The sequence below is a fragment of the Mytilus galloprovincialis genome, chromosome 6 (assembly GCF_965363235.1).
Source record: "Mytilus galloprovincialis chromosome 6, xbMytGall1.hap1.1, whole genome shotgun sequence".
In the NCBI taxonomy this organism is placed as follows: domain Eukaryota; kingdom Metazoa; phylum Mollusca; class Bivalvia; order Mytilida; family Mytilidae; genus Mytilus; species Mytilus galloprovincialis.
Window position 1 is genome coordinate 78,249,301 of NC_134843.1, and position 6,396 is coordinate 78,255,696.

General features: G+C 32.5%; 1 long non-coding RNA gene across 1 annotated transcript; it reads right to left on the bottom strand.

The window, feature by feature from the left end:
- Positions 1–217: 217 nt before the first annotated feature.
- On the bottom strand, positions 218–6,156 carry LOC143078337 (uncharacterized). The gene is made up of 3 exons (XR_012979177.1): positions 6,080–6,156; positions 3,547–3,638; positions 218–468 (listed from the first exon to the last, which is right to left on the bottom strand). It is a non-coding gene; the product is annotated as an uncharacterized LOC143078337 (long non-coding RNA).
- Positions 6,157–6,396: the final 240 nt, after the last annotated feature.

Consider the following 6,396-nt stretch of genomic DNA (forward strand, 5'->3'; position numbering starts at 1 on the left):
AAAAGCCACTTTTTAGTCTATCCATTGCTGTTGTGACCTTGACCTTCGACCCGTCTTGATTTCTAAATACGGAAGGATCTTCTTCACCCCATGGGGCATTATGACACCAAGTTCGGTAAAATATTAATTGGTTTTTATATGAAATATTAAGCGAAAAACTAAATCTCTATGAATAATCAAGATAGCAACGACTTGACAAATAGATATATTTGGTTCTCCGTCCAACAGTAATTAAAATAATATTTACAAAATCATTATTCAATTACAATTACATTTGTTTTGGAAATACTAGTAATATAACATTACAGAATGTTTAGGGGGTCTTATTTTTCCTCATCTATTTATTCTTCTACGTATCCAGAAGAATATGTCAGAACTACGTTGGATGGACAATTTGGTGTCTGGCAGCATTTTCCTGATGCTGGTGGATTCATCGTGCATATTCTTGGCAATCTCCATTTTGTACATCTATGAAAGACAAAAGTATAAAAATAATTAGCGATGAAAGGTCCGAATATCTATATCATTCACGAGAATGAAACTAATTATTCTAAGTGGTTTTTGTATTTCTTAATCGCTAAATTCTTGGTCATCCTTTCAATTTTAGTACTAAATGACGGTACTTTACAAGACGATCCAAGAACATTCAACAGGATTAAAATGATACTTTCATGTGTTCATGTGTGATAAGATTTAAGAAAAACATCACATTCAATATAAGCACAGTAACGTGCATCTTGGTGTCATTAGTATGCTTTACATTTCCTTCTAATGCAAAAATCAAAAATTGTATATGGTATGAGCATGCTGAAGAAAGGTTTGTATAAATCTTGTTTTTAAGTAAATGTTCGACACACTTTCTTTGTTTTGCTAACATATTGTTAAAAAAAACTAATTAAAAGAAAAACTATAGGTGACAGAATTTCAAAATAAACTGTGAAAAGATAGATATTAATAAAATTGCGAATGGAAATTGGGAATATGTCAAAGAGGCAACAACCCGACCAAATAGCAGAAAACAGTCGGATGCCACAATGGGTCTTCAACGCAGCGAGAAAATCCCACAACCAATGAAATTGGACGTCATACTAAACTCCAAAACATTAAATGAACTGGAATTAAAAAACATAAAAGACTGTCAAAGGCCAGATGCTCCTGACTTGAAACAGGCGCTAAAATACAACGGGGTATAACATGTTTTGTGAGATCTCGACCCTCCCCTTTACCTCTAGTCAATGTATAAAAAAGAAAAACACCCAGTAAAACTCAGTTTAAGAGAAAGTTTACTAAATATGTTAAGAAAATCAACTATAGAACGCCACAGCTGTCTTATGTGGAACTCTGATATTACTTTATGTTGTTTTATTATTACTTTATGATATTTTTCTTTACTTAATATGGTTTTGACATTACGTAATGATGTTTAATATAAATCAATAAAGAATAGTCATTAATTAATGATATTTCGATATCACACAATATGGTTTCGTAGTGACTTGATATAGTTTTGTCATTACTCAATATGGTTTGGTCATTACTCGATGTGAATTCACCATTATTTAATATGGTTGTGTCATTAGTCAATGAGGTTTTAACATTACTTGATGTGTATGTGACTTAACGTACTGTAGTTGTTTCATTACATGATAAGGTTTTATTATTTCGTAATGATGATTTGTCTATTCTTTATATGGTTTTAACATTACGTAATGATGTTTCAAAATTTGTCGATTTTTTTATTATTGTCTGCCGTTCCCCTTTTTCATACCAAATAACTCTGAACAACCACTCGAACTTTATTTGAACTTTAACATGTTTAACTATGGTGATACCCATCCAAAGCAAATTAAACAAACGACATATTGAAATCTGTTAAAAAATAGATTTTTTTCACGTAGTGCATGGTGGCCTTTTGTAGCTGACTATACGGAGTGTTGAAGGCTGTACGATTGTCTATATATGATTTCTTATATCCACTGCATTTAAACTCTGGTGGATAGTTGTCTCATTGGCAATCACACCAAATTTAACTTTATTTCAACTCCTATGTTGCGTTTTGTATACTACTACATTGTTTATTTAGTACTCATATCTCGGAGCCCTCTTTTCGGAAGCCCGAACAAAAGCCCTTGTTCCGCGACTCCAATTTAAAGTTGTAACTAGAACTCTGCCTTTAAATGTTACTCAAACTCGAAGTCCAACTCGAAACTCAATGCTAACTAGAACTTGAATTCTAAGCATGACTTGAATTCGAAAACTAACTCAAAGTTTAACTCAAACAGTAACCCGAACTTTAATTTGAACACTAATTCGATAGATGGAACGCATTCAAGGCACATACAACATGAAAATCTTTCTAAAAACAGGTTTTTCCGAATTGGTCACTTGGTTTTACCACATCAAGTAATGGAATAACCATATCAGAGAATGACAGGACCGCATCAAAGAATGACAAGACCACATCAAACAATGAAACCAACACATCAAGTAGTGTAAAATCGTCAAATTTTGAAACATCAATACGTAATGTTAAAACCATATAAAGAATAGACAAATCATCATTACGAAATAACAAAACCACATCATGTAACGAAAAAACTACATTACGTTAAGTTACATAGACATCAAGTAATGTTAAAACCACATTGACTAATGACACAACCATATTAAATAATGGTGAAACCACATCGAATAATGACAAACCATATTTGAGTAATGACAAAACTATATCAAGTCAATACGAAACCATATCGTGTAATATCGAAATATCATTAAATAATGACTATTCCATATTGAGTCATATTATGTGCTTAATAGTTTATTTCACCAGAAGATGCATTGTAATACTATGATAGCTTAGGTTGGCATTAAAATATATCTTGAAATAAAAAGTCAACGGATTTTTCAAGACTTTTTAATTCTTGATCTGATATGTTCCTTCTGCCGTAACTACTATCCCGTGCCCTTTTCACGGAATGTAACCTATTGAATTAGACTTATTATCGGGTTTGTACTAAAATGAGCAACACGACGAGAGCCACATGTGGAGCAGGATCTGTTAACCCTTCTGGAGCACCTGAGATCACCCCATGTTTTTGTATGGTTCGCGTATCTTAGACTCGCGTATCTTAGACTTTTTTCTATTTTGCTTTTGAGGTACTATTGTTCGTTTATTTATTTGTCTTTTTTCATTATTAGCCATGACGTTGTCGTTTTATTTTTTGATTTATTAGTTTGAATTTCCCTTTGATATCTTTCGCCCCTCTTGTATGAATATAGGATTACATGATATGCCTGTATATCGTCGAATCAGTGAAATTCTATAATAGACATGAACAGTGAACATTGCGACTTTCAGTTCTTTATTTTAATTTTGACTCGTATAATTATGAGGGATGTAAAATTGATTTGCTAGGAAATAATGATAATAATATTTTGAAAAGATTCATGTGTCAGATGCGCTTTTCTGGATTTTCATTTTCAGCGTTGCATGCAAAATTACTTATATCGAAATAAATACTTCGACTACAAGATAAAGATTCAAACCTCGACTGGGTTACACAATTTGATATCATTAAAGCTGGTAGTGTTAAGCGCTTGTGAACAGGCGAAACATAAACGTTCAGTGTGCTGAAAAGCTGGAATATAAAAAAAAAAAATAGAACCAATATCTGAGAATAAGGTAAGTTTCAATAATCAAAGTTTGTCAATATTGTCTTGTAACAAAACAATATTGATGTATGAAGATATGAGTAATAGTTTAGAAAGCTATTAATACAAAACAAGAAATGTGTCAAAGTCAGCTGATAGTTTCTAGTGCCAGGGTAAAAAGATACTTGGGTGATACGAATTGTTGTACTAGAACAAGTATGATATCATCAGCTTTGTAGGCCAGAGTTCTGTGGTCAAGTTCAACAAAAAAAAAAGTGAAGAAGGGGATCATGATATAAAACAAATGTATGACATGATACAAAGTGGATTTTTCCAACCAGATAATATAATTGTCTCAACAGATACGTATAATTTTTCTAAATGATTATTATTCTAAATATGTTTTTGAAGAAAAGAAGACGTTAAAACATATTTAATGTATTCAACATAACACATCTACGTTCCTTGTATTTGATTTTTCATTTTTTTTTATAATTACCTGTCGTTCCACACAGTGAGCCAGCATTACAAATATCTGATTATCAACATTGTTGACAGATATCCCTTTCACCAGTTTGAGATCGAGGCTTCAGCTGACCAACATTCAGGTTTTTAATTGTAGACTTACCGTCGAGCATCTCATTTTCTCGCTTTCCAAACATTGTGGTTACAGAAGAACCACATTTATTCGACTTTTTAAAGTAGCAAGATTACATCAAAATATATTTATTTCGAAGTTACATGCACAATGCAGTTCAAAGTTGCGATAAAGAACAACTGTATAAGAAACATACCGAACTACATGGCAAATTAATAAAAAGGACAGCTTTATTCGAAAAGTGTCTTTCAGTTGTGTAGATTAATAAGTTCCCGGCTACGTCCACTCTGTGTTTTAATAGATGTATTTCTATTTGTGACCTTCTGATGAGTTACGCCTTTTTAATACGTTTTTCTTTATTTTTTTCATAGTTCGTTTTAAGGTTGTGCTGTTACACCACTGTCCGAGGTAAGTGAGAGGTTTTATGCCTTCAAAGGCATTTATAACAACCACATTATGTATGTGCCTTTCCCGAATCAGGAGCCTGTAATATAGTTGTTGTCGTTTTTTGCTGTGTAACATATTTGTTTTTCGTTCATAGGTTTGTGGTGAATAAATAAGGCGTTAGTTTTCTCATTTGGATTGTTTTACCATTGTCATTTTGAGGTGTTATATATTTTAACTATATGTATAGGCTATGCTCATCGTTGAAATTCGTACGGTGACCTATTGTTTGTAATTTCTGAGTCATTGTGGTCTCTTGTCGAGAGTTGTCTCATTGGTAATCATGCCACTTCTTCTTACCTTAAAACTAAAATAAGATGCTAGTTGTCATAGTATTCTAGAAAAACAATTCATTTAGAGTAAAGATTAAATGAACAATGAATTATATTGCTCTTAATACGTGTATTTCTATATGCTCTGGTACGAATGGCTATATCAATGCTTAATGGAAAAGTCAAGTATAATATCGTGAAATGAACCATGAAGGAATATCCGTGACAAAGATAATCATTCATAAGTTTAATTTTGCATCAGCACAATCATTTTTTTTTCATTTCTTTCTAAATGACTGATCACCCGATTTTTACGTGTAATGATAGTTCATGTATCATTAGTGGAGCAGTAGCAAAACAGCCAATTCTTACCGCATTGGTACCTTATAAAATCAGTCATACTTAGCTGTCCGTGCTGTTTATGTTTTTATTGCTCTTTATCTACGATTTAGATTAGGCTCCTTAATGGTATGATTGAAGAACCACTGACGAGTCTTATGTAGACGAAACACCAAATTATAAGGTGTGTATATTTGATGAGTTTTTAACCTAACGGTATGAAGCTACTGCTGGTAGAGGCTTCTTTCTTGATGCTATCATCAAACCAATAGACTTTATATTTCTGTTGAACGTTCGTCTTAATGAACTTTTACCGTCATGGATAGATAACATTATCAGTAGTTGGCAAAACATGGAAAAAAAAAATCGGAATTCGTGGTTATCAAGGATCTTTAAGTTTGTATTAAATTTGACTTCCCTAGTGTTTTGACTGGAACGCCTTTACTGATTTCTATGTAATTAATACATGCGCCAGGGGAATTAAATTATTAAATGCAAAGCTTACAGTTGGAATTTATATTTCCAGCACTTGACTTTAAATCTGCAGCGCTTGAATCTATATCTACAGTGGTATATATTATATCAAGAGCGCTATACTTTAAATCTCAAGCGCTTTATTTTTTATATATCTAAATCGCTAGAGACTACATATGCAGCGCTGGAGTTTATATCTTCAGTATACGACTTCACATCTACAGGGCCTTTTAAACATGGCTCTATGTGATGTCAAGTTCATGTTCGTTTATCATCAAGTGATATACAAATCATATTTTACCTCAGGAAGACTACATCCCAAGTCAAACAATGTGTGGCCGTCATATGTTACATACTTTCTCATGCTGTAGATCTAAAATCAATAGATGTTATTTGTACATTAAGTGTGTATAGTGTATATTAAATGTATACAATTTGGTCGATTTGGTATGTTTGTTGCCATGGTCAAACTAGGTGAGAAATCATATTATGTGCATCCATGTGTGTCCATCTTTTGAATAATGCTCAACAAAGCTTCATTGAGAACATATGATTTATGCTAGCAAATACGGTTTTGTTGTGTTTTTATTTCTCTTTTTTTCATCTTTTGCACTGGTA